The 15,463-nt window shown below is 42.3% G+C and overlaps 1 protein-coding gene and 1 pseudogene across 3 annotated transcripts in view; both read left to right on the forward strand.

Annotated features, from left to right (window-relative positions):
* The window catches only part of PCSK2 (proprotein convertase subtilisin/kexin type 2), a 244,114-nt gene that overhangs the window by 88,481 nt on the left and 140,170 nt on the right, over positions 1-15,463 (forward strand). The window lies entirely within an intron of this gene.
* On the forward strand, positions 12,002-13,006 carry LOC116530097 (annotated as a pseudogene). The gene has a single exon (XR_004259835.1). The product of XR_004259835.1 is annotated as an ATP synthase subunit gamma, mitochondrial-like (transcript).

Here is a 15,463-nt window from a genome sequence, read left to right on the forward strand (position 1 = left end):
TGTGGCTGGTGGTCTTTCATCTCCACGGGGCATTCCACCCAACAGTCACCATCTGCCAGGGATGCCTATGAATGTCAAAGTTCTGCTAGGTTTCTCCGAAGCCTACTTCTGCTTTCAGCAGCTTTGAATAAGCTACAGGGCCACAATTTACTTCTATTGTCATTTCTTCAGGGAGACAGAGAGAAATACATCTGCCACATTAGACAAGAAGCCCATGGGAAGAGCATACACACAATCAGAACAGCCAGAGCAGGATTATGCAGTTCAGCGGCAATCAGAAAGTGGGGAATAAGAGAGAGGAGAAAAGCCCCCATCTCGTTATGTGTAATGCTCATTTCTGAGCCAGTGTTTGAAGACAGAGCATGCTTTGTGAGAAAAACATGTTTTTTCATCAGATAGGATGTAGTCAACCGAGAATTAATCATTAGTGAGCCATTAAATAATTAGTTGTAAATTGTAACTAATTTCTGACTATTAAAATGACATTTTTTTATACCTGGGCTCCTATAATTCCCCATTTTAAAATAGTTACCAAGCTACACACTGGTAAGAAAAAGACAAAAAAGTTCCAGTAAGTTAGCTTTGGCTATGTAACAAGCCATTAAGACGTAATAGATTACCACAAAAAGTGTTTATTAGTTCACTATAATCTGGGTCAGACATTTAGGATGAGTTCGGCTGGGTGGATCTTCTGCTTGTCTTGCCTGGGGTTCTTCATGTAGAGGTAGTCAGCTGATGGTGTGAGCAAGATCTGATTGGTCTTGAATGGCCCCACTCATATTTCTGGTTTTAATGCTGGCTGAGTCTGGGAGGTACAAGGGAGTGGGACCTGTATGTCTCCAACAGGGTAGCCTAAGTTTATTCACATGCTGGTGGTCACAGCATTCCAAGATGCAGCAACAGAGAACAAGCCCCCGTGCAGAAGCGTTTTTCAAGTCACTGTTTATAGCATGTTCACTCTATTCCATTGGCTAAACCAAGTCACATGGCCAGGCCTAGGGCCAGTATGGGCAGAAAATCTCAAGGGAGTGAACAGTGGGAGGTGGGGGATAAATCAGGGACCTTGCTCCAGCAACCTACCGCAGATGTGTTCTTGAACATGCTTTTATCTGTACCGCCAGACCAAAACTCTAGGGACTTTGAATCATGTAAGCATGTATCAAAATGGATCTTAGCTAACTTCAAATCCTTCTTTGGACAACTTAAATTCAGAAACGTGACTTTTTTGGGCCCAATGTCTCATGACTAATTGATACTACATTAATTTTGAAGGTATTGGCAAGCATCTGGAATCAGTGATACAATAGTTTGACTTAATTTTTTGGAGAGGAAAAGTTATTAATAATGGGGAAAATCTATCAGGACTAAAGAGTCTAGAAATTATTTTCAGAAAGAAAAGGCAGAGCTCAGATGGGCAGGTAAACAAGCAGATGTAATGAGGGAAAACCAACTGAAGCTCAAGGTTTTATGTTTCTCTCATATTATTTTTAGATTCATAAGGCAGAACTTCTCAAACATCCATGTGCATATGGAGTGCCTTTCCAGGGAGAGCTCTCCTACTGCAAAAGGTGTGTGCCCAGGAGACACTTAGCTTTGATCCATGTTGTTTTCAGAAATCATGTAAAACTCATAGGACATATTCTGAAACTTGAATTCCTCCTCCTACAGTGAACCTCAGGGAAACTCCTTCCCTCGTTCCCAAGACGCGTCCTCCTGGAATCAGTGTCTTCTTTTCATAACTGCCGTTATCCACGGCAGCAGAGAAGAGACGCGTTCTCATGTCTCCACTCCCTGGCCAGCCCACTTGGTCTAAAAGGGTTTTGTACCCAGGTCAAGTTCCTCAGGAAGCACCAATCCGGGGGTGAGGAAGTGAGACAGGAGAGGAAAGAAACACCATAAAGTGTACATTTTTGAGGAAATTACCAGTGTGGGCAACTGGGTCTCAGGCTTGCTGAGGACCTCTGAGAAACTGTGGAGAACATGACTCAATTATCCACCCAATGGAAAGAAAGTTGGGTGTTTATCTGCAAAGTCCCTGTCAGGGACTGCTGGAGTGTGCTCAGGGAACATTAGTTCTCCAGCACGTGACTCTTTCTTAGGCACACATCAAGTGAGTCAGAGAAAAGCCTTCAGGCAGAGACAGTCTTTGGGAGTTTCTAAAAGCCACTTCCAGCTTGCAGAAGAGAATGCAGAAGGAATATGGGCAAGGTTAGAGTCCTTCTGCCTTATACATCCTTGGAGAACTAACCAGAAAGTCAGGACTGGCTTAAATGTGTAATGGTTGTGACTAAAACCAAGGCAAGCACATGAAAAGCAACACATTATTAAAACTAGCAAAGTGGTGGGCATCAAACAGCCCTGTTGATTATTTCTGCTTTTCCCCCCTTCTGTTGACTGATTGGGTTATGCTGTCTTTGTTATGCCAACCAGTAATGTCTCAGCTGCCTTAAATAAATTGCTTTCAACATCATCCACCCAAGTTACTCAACAGGAAAGCGGCAATTTTTTTCATTGTTTTCCATTAGGAAGCAGTATTAGTTAGATCTGGATTTCAGTCTGTCCCTGTAGTCTCTCAAAACTGTGACCTTGGCCCAGTTTTCTCTCAACTTCAGTTTCCTCGTCTGTTAGAAGACAATAGCAATTCTGACCACACAGGATTGCAGTGAAAGAAGTATGGCAAGCAGCTCACCCATGAAAGGCGCACATGTCCTCCCTCTTCCCCATTCTCTAATGCTCTCCTCACTGCTGAGGACTAAATTCAATTCTACTCAATCAGTTTATGTTGAAGTTTTACTTTGTGTGGACTCTGTCTTGGATTGCCTAGCAAGTATAGAGCTAATAACCCTTTTCTTCTAAAAGCTTTCTGTTTTGGGGAAAGACAGGCATATAAAGCTCCAACAAAATCAGGTAATGATAAGTACTTCTTTCCGTGTGAAGAGCACCATGCTCTGACCCTACAGGAAGAAACAAATTATCCTCTATTTTCTTGTAATTTACATAACAGTAATTGATTCCATCATGCACACTCAACTGCTAGTCTCCAAGATTCCCACCAATTGCTATCTTCAACAGAATTATATTACACATGAAAAAACCTCTCACTAACCTCTAATTGATTCCAAAATTCCAAGACTATGAAAAAGAGTTGAAAACAATCTAGAAACTGCTGACTTGTATCAGGCATAGATTTATTCAGACAAAACAGAGAGACAGCAGGTTTTTGAAGTGAGATTGTTTTGTCAATTGGGCATGACAAAGGAAGAAAAATAAAAATTATTCTTCATGCTCTGAAAATCTTCTCTCCTGGGATATATGACTCTGTTACAGTACCTGGCATTTAGTGGTGTTTAACCAATGTTAGGGAAGAAAACTAACATTGGTTAAACACCACTAAATGCCAGGTACTGTAACAGAGTCTTCATTCATCATTTTATTCAATCTTATCTACTCTCCAAAGGCCACAAAAGAATCCTGTCGATTAAGCAAAGCTTATCAGACTTACTGCAGTAAGAGAGAACATTGTCTTAGTGGAAAATGGTCTTATGAGCTGGGTGATTTTGAAGTTGGTCTTGCAAGCCAGGGAACTTGTTGGGACTGGAAAAGTTTATGAAAAGTTTGTTTACTTTGCGTTGGTAGGCACATGGAGGTAAGGGTCTTGAAGGGAGTATTGATGAGTAAGTCATCAATCTTGGTAAGTAAGCCATTTCATTGGTGTTATGGGATAAATTGTGCCCCCCTAAAATTCATATGCTGAAGGCCCAACCTCCCCTCCTCAGAATGAGACTGTATTTGGATATAGGCCTTTGAAGACGTAATTAACGTTAGGCCATGTCATACAGGTGAGCCCTAATCCAGTATGACTTGTGTCTTGGTTCATTTGTGCTGCTATAACAAAATACCATTGACTGAATAATTTATAAAGAACAGAAACATATTCCTCACAGTTCTGGAGGCTGGTAGGTCTAAGATCAAGGCCAGCAGTTATGGGGTCTGTGAGGAGACCAGTCTCTCCTTCCAAGATTGCATCTTGTTGCTGTATCTTCCAGAAGGGAGGAACACTGTATCCTCACACGGTAAAAGTGACAGAAGGACAAGAAAGGTGAACTCTCTCTGATGCTTCTTTTATAGGGCATTAATTTATTCATTAAAGTGGAGCCTTCATGATTTAATCACTTTCCAAAAGGCCCTACTTCTTTTTTATTTTTTTTTTTTTTGAGAGAGAATTCATTTTGTTGCCTAGGTTGGAATGCAGTGGCGTGATCTCAGCTTACTGCATCATCCGCCTCCTGGGTTCAAGTGATTCTCCTGCCTCAGCCTCCCTAGTGGCTGCAATTACAGGTGCACACCACCATGCCCTGCAAATTTTTGTATTATTAGTAGAGACAGGGTTGCACCATGTTGTCCAGGCTGGTGTTGAACTCCTGACCTCAAGTGATCCACCCACCTCCACCTCCCAAAGTGCTGGGATTACAGGCATGAGCCACCACGCCAAACCAAGGCCTTAAGTCTTAATACCACCATAATGAGAATTCAGTTACAACACAAGAATTTTGAGGGACATTCAGACCATAGCAAATAGCGTCCTTATAAGAGGAGATTTGGACACAGACACACACAGAGGGATGACCATGTGAGGACACAGGGAGAAGACAGCCATCTGCAAGCCAAGGAGAGGGGCCTCAGAGGAAACAAAACAAGCCATCGCTGTGACCTCGGACTTGTATCCTCCAGAACTGTGGGCAAATACATTTCTGTTATTTATAGCCACCTGTTCTCACAGCCCTAGCAAACTAACGTAATTGGTGCTTCCAGGAACAGGAGGTTAAATAACATGCCCAAGATTACAAAGCTGTTAATGCGGAGCCAAGGTTCTAACCTCAGTCTACTGAACTGTAAAACCAAGTTCTGCATATTTTAAACTTCCCTCTGAAGCAGAAGCAAACTATAAATAGGGACTAAACAGAAAGTAACTAAAGCTTTCTTATATCTTCTTTCAATTGCTCAGTTTTCCATGGGCAGCACAGGGCACTCTTGGTGTTTCTTTCTACAGCCTCCAGCCTAGGATGCCATTTTTAGTTTATAAGGTGTAAAGGCCAGCTAGTGTTTTATCCAGGTGAACTGACACTCTTGTGTCCCACCCACTCTCCTCAGGCCTGACTATTTCTGGGCGCAGAGATTCTGTGGTTTCCAGCTGCTAATACCTGCAACCTTCACCTGAGGCAGTTCCCATTTGGCCCTTGTTCAGGGCAGATTGGAAGTTCTGGGTAGGGAATGCTCCCCCATCAGAGAAGCCCTCAACCAATGATAGATGGGAGTTGGTGGATAAAAAGTCCAGTTCCGTCCTTCCTCACATGGAATGACTCCGAGACATGTTCTGTTCCCAGAATTTCCATTGACCCCTAGTTATGCACAGTAGTAACTGGCCTGATAACACACCTTGTATTGGCTGCCTTTTCTCCCCTGTCAGTGCTTTTTGGGGTCGCCTTCTAGGTAAATGATACTCAAGTTCTTGTCTTAGGGTCTTCTTCTGGAAAAACTCAAATGACACCAGGCTACAACTGCTAGCTCCAAAATGAGTCACCTCCCCTCTCCAATACCTCTGTATGGACCTTTGGGTCTCTTAGGCAAGGGGCCACATTCTTTAACAAGACCTGGAAGAGCTGGCATGATCTGGCGTCTACCTGTCTGTTCTCATCAGGGTTCTTCAGTTTAACAACAGAAGTAGAATCTGGGTAACTAACGCAGAAAATGAATTTATTAGAAGGACATGTCTTACAGAATCATCTTGGGAAGGTGGGAACCAGACTGATTTAGAGATGAGTATCCAAGGCCCTGCCATAAGAACCATCAACTTAGGACACCCCTGCAGACCCCAAACCACCTTGGCCCTCATTACCCTCTTCCTGCTGCCAGATTCCACCACCCATATACTCCCCCTACTGCTGAATGCTCAGCTAGCCCCTGTGGAAGTCTCTAATCAGCATGTACCTTCTTGCCCCTCCCGAGTTACAGTGGCACAGGGGCAGAGGTGACAGTGGTCACCCATGACTAAGCCTAGCCCTTAAGTGGACTCCTGTGATTCCACTTGACCTCTTTTGCTTCTGTCATTGCAGTGAGAGGAATATGCATGGGCCAGGCCACTGGTGGCCTAAGAAGAACATACCTGGACTAGCCCACTTGTTGCTTGAGAAGGACATGCCTGGGCTAGCCCACTGGTATCCTGAGAAGAGCATACCTGGGCTAACTCAATGGTGGCTTGAGAAGAACATGCCTGAGCTAGCCCACTGATGGCTTGAGAAGAATATTCCTGGGCTAGCCCACTGAAGGCTTGAGAAGAACATGCCTGGGATAGCCCACTGGTGGCTTGAGAAGAACATGCCTGGGCCTGATATGCTTAAAAAGCATGCTCCTACGGTGCACAGAGAAGGATTTATTCCTCTACTTCAGTGTCTGCAGAAGGAAATGGGGATGTCCCAAATAATCAGGGTGCTAAACTATTGGGCTGCCAGAAGACAGACCCCCTCCTGCCTCACAGGCCCCTCCCCTCACAGGCCCCTCCTCATCCTGATGTCCAACCCTACCAGGCTTTCTGCAGGTCACAAGGCCACCATGCTTCTCCCTGCTGCATAGTGTGCTCTCCTCTTTGCATAGAAGGCCCCCTTCTTCTGCCCAGTCAATTCCTCTTGGCTGCAGAATTCAGGTCAGCCTTCCTCAAAGAAGAGTTCCTGAGACCACAAACAGGTCAGACCACCCACAAATGCATGCACAACAGCATTCCTTTGAGAAATTCATCTCCCTTGTAACTGCAGTGTCATTCACATCCCTCCCAAGAAGTCAGTTCCCTTTGGGTCCAGGCTGTGTCCACTTTTACTCACGCTATGTGCTCAGCACCAAGCAGAATACCCAGCACATATTAGGTACTAGATAAATAGCTATTGAAGAGATGAATAAGTGAATAAAAACATTTATAAACTGCTTAATTTTCATTTTTCACAAATCACTGCATAGTTTGTAAACAGCAAAAGACATTGTCCTTTTGGCTCAGAGATGAGGCAACTCATATTTTCAATGAGAAAGATGTTCTCTCATGACAGACACTAAAATAACCCAATGGGGAAAGTGGTCCCCTTGATTACATGTTTTCAAAGAATTTTTTTTTTTCTTGAGACTGAGTTTCACTCTTGTTACCCATGCTGGAGTGCAGTGGCACAATCTCGGCTCACTGCAACCTCCGCCTCCTGGGTTCAAGCTATTCTTCTGCCTCAGCCTCCCACGTAGCTGGGACTACAGGCGTGCGCCACCATGCCCAGCTAATTTTTGTATTTTTTAGTAGAGACGGGGTTTCATCATGTTGACCAGGATGGTCTCGATCTCTTGACCTCGTGATCCACACGACTTGGCCTCCCAAAGTGCTGGGATTATAGGCGTGAGCCACCAAGAAAAATTTTTAATACCAAATATTTTTTTAAAGTTTTTATAAAGCCTTCCATCTATTCAATGGTAGCTGATATCTCAATTAACTATTGCTATATAACAAGTGTCACAAGTGTCTTCAAAGCTTAGAGGCTACAAACAACCATAATTGGTTATCGTCCATTCATCTAGAGGCGGACTGGGGTGAACTGATCTAGATGAGGCTCAACAGAAAGTGGCTGTGCTCCACATGCTTCTCATCTTTCTCAAATACTAGTGGGCTATCCCAGGCGTGTTCTTCCCAAGCTGCCAGTGGGCTATCCCAGACATGTTCTTCTCAAGCCTTCAGTGGGCTATCCCAGACATGTTCTTCTCAAGCCACCAGTGGGCTAGCCCAGGCATGTTCTTCTCAAGCCACCAGTGGGCTAGCCCAGGCATGTTCTTCTCAAGCCACCAGTGGGCTAGCCCAGGCATGTCCTTCTCAAGCCACCAGTGAGCTAGCCCAGGCATGTCCTTCTCAAGCCACCAGTGAGCTAGCCCAGGCATGTTCTTCTCAAGCCACCAGTGAGCTAGCCCAGGCATGTTCTTCTCAAGCCACGAGTGGGCTAGCCCAGGTATGTTCCTCTCAGGCCACCAGTGGCCTAGCTCATGCATATTCCTCTCACTGCAATGACAGAAGCAAAAGAGGTCAAGTGGAATCACAGGAGTCCTCTTAAGGGCTAGGCTTAGTCACTGGCCAACACAACTCAACATAATCAAGTCCAAAGTCAAGAGAGGTTAGTACCTCCATCCAAAATGGGTACAGCGAGGGATGAAAAATCAAAGCCAACAAGCAATCTACCTCAAGATTAGAGATTAGGTAAATGATAAGAAGCATTTAGAAAAGCAAATGGCCAAATGGCAATCAAGTCTTCCATCAGCATGTAGGTGTATATGCCTTTGAAAAGCTGTCAGAGACAGTACTCCTCAAAACTGTCAAAGTCATCAAAAGCAAGAAAAGTCTGAAAATTGTCACAGCCAAGAAGCACCTAAGGAAATACAATGAATAAAAGTAACATGGAATCCTAGATGAGATTATAGGACAGAAATAAGACATTTGTTAAAAACTAATTAAATCTGAATAACATATGGGCTTTAATAATAACATATCAACAGCCGGTCATTAGTTGTGAGAAACGTACCATATATTAATAAAAGGGAAAATTGGGTAAGGAGTATATGGCGACTCTGTACTTTCAACTTTTCTATAAATCTAAAACTATTCCAAAATTTAAAGATTGTTTTAACAAACACAGCAGTCAGACAGAATGTGGTTTAGGACAGCAGGAACTGTTGCTTGTCTAACCTCATCAAGTTCTTAACCTTATTACAACCGTACAAATGATGGATTCGTTTTCTAGGGAAGAAAAAGATCTTTTCTAGGACTCTGAGACCAAGGATTTATTTGTACCCACCTGAGACATGTGTTCAGAGAGGGATTGGGGTGCATGAAGGGGGCTCCTGTCAGAATCTCCAGTCCAGGGAGGCCAGCTGCCTGGGATGTGGGGCTGCCTGCCCTCAGTCCCTATGCGGCCTCCCTTTGGGCTCCTTCCAGCCTCATTCCAGTGTGATCTTACTCCTCTCAGCATATCTGTGGTCTTCTCATCCCTCCCGTTCTTCTGTTTCATCTATGTAAAAAGATTGGATGAATTCTAGACCCAACTCCAAACTCCTATTAATTTTGCAGTAACACAAGGTAAATAGGCTAACTTAAAAGTCCACAACTGCAACAGCATCATTTATTTTTCAAAATCTAATTGAAGTCGTAGCTTCCTTCAAAGAAAGCTTCCTTAACTGCCACAGCCTTCACAGATTCAGCCTTCCTCAAGGAAGGTATCCTGAGGCCACAAACAGGTCAGATCCCCTGCAAATGCATGCACAACAGCTTTCCTTTGAGAAATGCATCTCCCTTGTAATTGCGGTGTCATTCACATCTCTCCCAAGAAGTCAACTCCCTGTGGTCGGGGCTGTCAACTCTGGCTCACCCCGAGTCCTCAGGACACTGGACATAAGCAGATGCATTTTGCGGAGGCGCCCAGCCCAACTGTAAGTCTCCTGAAGGCAGGGACCAACATGAATACATACTGTATCTCCCAAAGATTTAGAAAAAGGCTGGATCGTGTGCCGCGCCCCCACCCCACGCCGTAAATGCCAACGAAGGAAGACGCTCTCCGCGCTTCCCCTCTCCTCCCTGGGGCAGAGCTGCTCCGGGGCCCGCTCGCTGCCATGGCAACGCGGCGCTCCCTCCCAGGGACCGCGCTCCCCCGACTCGTGGAGCAGCTGCTACCGCTGTGTCTCCGCCAGTGCCGCTTCTGCTTCCTCGAATTTTAAATTGGCCAGGATAATACAACAAATTAAGGTATTTGCTGGTTTCTATTACCATTTTTTGGTAAATCACTTTTTCCATATTAATGCATGGGAAAGAGATTGCCAGCAAACATACCATTAATTTCACTGAGAAAAAGCTTTAACTGCTCAGGCATGTTTTTCTAATACAATTCAATGCTTCCAAATTTATTTACTGCTGCCTCAAAAATCCCAAGTAAATCACGCTTTTATACACGCACGCGATGCCCATGTTGAGAAGACATTTGCTAAGCGGCTGTGTTTGTTGAATCCTGAATCTGCCTCTGCACCTAGAACAATCCCACTGAAATGAAACGAATGCTTGCAAAGATTTCTTACTTCCTCCTTTAAAGGGTTCCAGTTTACGGATGGTAGGAAAATGAACAAAGGGGATAAAAGGAAGCAAGCTCATCATGCATTCACCAAAGTGAAATTTCCAAAGAGTAGCTACAAAGCATTTTTGCATTTAAGTGTCATTACAGATTTGGAAATATATTTTTTTTTCTCTGACTTCTCCCAGAAAAGTTTTTGGGATTTGGGAATTCTATGTGTACATTTTCCATAATGGAGTTTCCTTCCCGTGTATTTGTGTGTGTGTATTATATATATATATATGTGTATGTCTGTTACATATTTTATATGTAATATATAAATATTATCCAACATATATTATGTAATTATATATTATATAATTACATATTATTATAAAATTATACATAATTTTATATATTGAGAATTGCATATAATTATAGAATTATATACAATTTTATATATATTAAAATACATAGACAAGTTAATATATATTTATTATCAGTGGGGATATTTGTAATGCAGATAACTACTTGCAGCTTTAAATATCAGCTTTACTGCTACACTGAATGTTTGGTGAGAAAGGGTGCTATTTATGGTAAACGGAAGAGGAGAGAAGGAGGCAAGTTCAAAGCTGAAAAAGATGTTTGAGATTATTTTCCAACCTAATGCTCTATTTTACTGGCCTAGAAGATGAGGTCCAGATGAAAAACTTACTTGGCTAATAACACACTACCAACTTGTGGCTGAGCCATGAGTTAAATGATGAAACTGAAGGAAAATCACTTGGATTTCTGCATGGGAGTTGTCAACAGTCATGAAATTACACTCAAAGACTCCAGTGCATTCAACTAAATGTCAATTAGTATCTAAACTTTGCCAGAACACAGCAAACAGCAGAGCTAAGACATCCTGTGGGTGCTCCTCCCTCCCTGCAGCCTGGCCTGATCAATTAGAGTTCTTTGGTTTCCAGAACATGGTTGCTATTTTCCTCTCCAGCTCCATTAGCAGGTTGGAAATGGCACATTGGCTTTTTAATTTAAAATAATAATAATTAAAATACTAAACACAGTTTTGACTAAAAACAAACCATTATTCTCCCTTAATCTCTTAGGCTTAGTAATTTATCTTTGTATTTGGCAAACCTTCAAAAGGAGTAAATCAATGTTAAATCCAAAATTTAATGACTCGAGGGTTTTTGGAGAAAAATAAACCTACTAGTGCATCACAAAAAAAGGCAGGGACTGGATAAATCTGGGCTGTTTTACAAGTTGCTGTGTTCTACCAACCACTAAAAAGAGGGTTATCAAAACTATTGCTAGTTATATATAGGCTAACCCCAAAACATCTTAATTTCCTTACAAGTCATCTTTAATTTTTGAGCTTATAAAAATGTCCCCAATTATTCAGAAGCAATATCATTTTATATAGAGTTCTACAAGGCAAACCCTGTGTGAGTGTTTCTCCACATGGTTTGTCTAATATTTAAATTGAAAGACTTATTACACACATTGAAGACTTATTACACATAACGGTCCAAAATAGATGGTTACAAAGTTTAAAAATTTCTCTCTTTTAGCTAACACGTGAATATCTTTAACAACTGACAAACTACATAGGCAAGATTGTTACACAAAATGAAAATTTTTTAAAAAAACAATAAAGCAAAGCATGTTTGCATTAACTCATTTGTTTTGTTCTTGTCCTGTATTCCTAAAACTCACAGAAGGTAATCTCTTATACAAATAGATGATTAGTGTAGAAAATTCAAGAAGTATATGAAGGAAAAAAAGAAATCTCCCTCTGGCTGAGGCCTGAGTGACCGACCTTCAGCAGAGCTGCGGCTACCACGTTCTCCAGCGCCCCGTCAGCCTGGACCTTGCAGCCGCAATGGATTCAAGTTCGAAATATGGCACCTTTGAAAGATATTACCAGGTGACTAAAGTCCATCAAAAACATCCAGAAAATTACCAAGTCTATGAAAATGGCAGGAGCAGCAAAATATGCCCGAGCTGAGAGAGAGCTGAAACCAGCTCGAATATGTGGATTGGGATCTTTGGCTCTGTATGAAAAAGCTGATATCAAGGTGCCTGAAGGCAAGAAGAAAGACCTTATTGGTGTGTCCTCAGACCGAGGACTGTGTGATGCTATTCATTCCTCCATTGCTAAACAGGTGAAAAGTGAGGTTGCTACACTAACAGCAGCTGGGAAAGAAGTTATGCTTTTTGGAATTGGTGACAAAATCAGAGGCATACTTTATAGGGCTCATTCTGACCAGTTTCTAACGGCATTCAAAGAAGTGGGAGGAAAGCCCCCTACTTGTGGAGATGTGTCAGTCATTGCCCTTGAATTACTAAATTCTGGGTATGAATTTGATGAAGGCTCCATCTTTAATCAATTCAGGTCTGTCTTCTCCTATAAGACAGAGGAAAAGCCCATCTTTTCCCTTAATACCATTGCAAGTGCTGAGAACATGAGGATCTATGATGATATTGATGCTGATGTGCTGCAAAATTACCAAGAATACAGCCTGGTCAGCATCATCTACTACTCTCTGAAGGAGTCCACCATTAGTGAGCAGAGTGCCAGGATGACAGCCATGGACAACGCCAGCAAGAATGCTTCTGAGATGATTGACAAATTGACATTGACATTCAACCATACCCTCCAAGCTGTCATCACAAAGGAGTTGATTGAAATCATCTCTGGTGCCGCAGCTCTGGATTAATGAAAATCAAGTTCCATCCTCAGATAAGACGTAAAGAAGGAAAATTCAGCCAGCTGATTTTGTTTTCAGCTTACTGTTGTCTTTGTCAGAAGAAAGTGTTCCTCCATTGTTTGCATTACCGAAGACAGCAAGATATTTGTAAATTATCTTACAATAAACAACTTAACATAAAAAAAAAAATAAATCTCTGTGAAGCACCTCTTTCATCTCCACACCCCAGAGGTGATCATTATTATCCTTTGTTTGATATCTGTCTTTTTATAACAGTACTGGTTAATAAAAATGTAATGTGAGCCGCAACTGTGTGCATAATATTAACTAGCCATATTTTTATAATAAAAGTAAAGGAAACGAGAGAACTTAATAATATATTTATGTAATATAGTATATCCAAAATATTATTTCAATATGTAATCAATATAAAATTATAAATGAGATATTTTGCATTTTTTTGTGCTGTCTTCAAACACCAGTGTGTGTTTTATACTTAGAATACAAATCAATTCAGATTACCACGTTTTAAGTGCTCAGTAGCCACACAGGGCCATGACTACCTGTGAGACAATACAGCTGCAGACCTTCCTTTCTATATGAGAGAGAGAGTCTGTGAGATAGTACATCAGCTAAGTATTCTTCGCCGGATGCCATGGCTCCTGCCTGTAATTCCAGCACTTTGGGATGCCAAGGTGGGCGGATCATGAGGTCAGGATTTCGAGACCAGCCTGACCAACATGGTGAAACCTTGTCTCTACTAAAAGTACAAAAATTAGCCAGGTGTGGTGGCACGTGCCTATAATCCCAACTACTCAGGAGGCTGAAGCTTGAAAATCGCTTGAACTTGGGATGCAGTAAGGTTGCAGTGAGCCAAGATCGCTCCCCTGCACTCTAACCTGGGCAACAGAGCGAGACTTTATCTCAAAAATAAATAAATAAATAATTTTTTTCAAAAAAAGAATCCTTTTGCTGCTAAGAACAGAAGTAACAATGACAAATCATAAAGGCTTCCATCACCCTAAGTAACAGGAAGTCTACAGATGGCCAAGTCCGAGGCTGGACCAGCAGCTAAAAATCCAGGCCCCAGTTTGCTATCTGCAATTGTCTCAGCCATCCCCTGTGGTTGTAAGATAGTTGCTTCAGGTCCCAAGAGCACATCTTCCTACTCCAGCCCCTGAAGACAGGAAGCAGAAGCATAGCTGAGAAACAGCTCTTTCTTCATTCATTGTCAGATGCCCCCTTTATAGCTCCTGCTCAGAACAGATCACATGGCCTTCCCAGGTCAGAAGGTGGGTGTCTGGCTATTTTAGCGTCCACAGTGAGAAGGAGCAATAGGAGAAGGGGATTGAGAATGGTTAAAAGGTAGGCACCTGGCCGGGCGCGGTGGCTCAAGCCTGTAATCCCAGCACTGTGGGAGGCCGAGGCGGGTGGATCATGAGGTCAAGAGATTGAGACCATCCCTGTCAACATGGTGAAACCTCGTCTCTACTAAAAATACAAAAAATTAGCTGGGCATGGTGGCGTGTGCCTGTAATCCCAGCGACTCAGGAGGCTGGGGCAGGAGAATTGCCTGAACCTGGGAGGCGGAGGTTGCGGTGAGCCGAGATCGTGCCATTGCACTCCAGCCTGGGTAACAAGAGTGAAACTCCGTCTCAAAAAAAAAAAAAAAAAAAAAAAGATAGGCACCCAAAGAACTGGCGTGGATAGATCTAAAAGTAGCATTCCTGACTCAAACAGCATGCCTGCTTCAGAGTTGGATGGACTCTTCCGACACACTTCATGAGGGCTGTGCAAATCACACTTCCTCCAAAAAATATGTAAAAGAATGTTTCAGCACATCTGCAGCATGTTGGGCATTATTAGATTCTCAAATAACCCTGTACAGTTTACACTTTCATGAGTATCACCTTCATTTAACCAAAAGTTAAATACCTTTTGAGGTCACAGCCAGGAAGACCCTGAGTCATGAACCATCCCTTAAGCCCAGGTCTTCCATCTGCAAACTCACTGCTTTTTCCATTCTCAGCTGCAATCTACCTGAGAAGTAAAGAATACTTCATGAAAATTGAAAGTATAATTACAGAATCTCACGTTGAATTTTATGACAAGTTTGAAAACCCAATGTAAGTCCCTTCCCAGGATAAGCTCTGGTATTTATAAAAATCCAAACACCCAGTCTGTGACTGACCGCCAGAAAAACAGATCTTGGGACACTAAATGATCTCTACTGTGAACCACTCAGGATTGCTTTTATTCTGGAAAAGTAGGTAAAAATAATGACAGCAATGGTTTTTCACAAACCTCAAAGTATTTTTATGCCCATTATCTCATGTGATTAAAAAAAAAACCTCTGAGATTGGCAGAAGTGTACAAACTTATTTGATAAATGGTAACTAAGACTCAGAAAAGTAAAGTAATTGGGTCAAAATCAAACCTGTAGCCTAAGACTCTGGTCTTCGATGCTAGGAACTGTAAGAAATACGGATATCAGAAGTCATCAGAGGCTCTTCTATCATCAAAACCCTCTCATCACATGCTAAGCACTGTTCTGAACCCTTTACATTTGTTAACTTATTTAATTTCACAAGAGTACTATAAAATTGTGCATCAATGCTATGTCTTCAGAATAAACTA

Source organism: Sapajus apella, unplaced genomic scaffold (genome assembly GCF_009761245.1).
Source record: "Sapajus apella isolate SASKATOON/1434 unplaced genomic scaffold, GSC_monkey_1.0 scaffold65, whole genome shotgun sequence".
In the NCBI taxonomy this organism is placed as follows: Eukaryota; Metazoa; Chordata; class Mammalia; order Primates; family Cebidae; genus Sapajus; species Sapajus apella.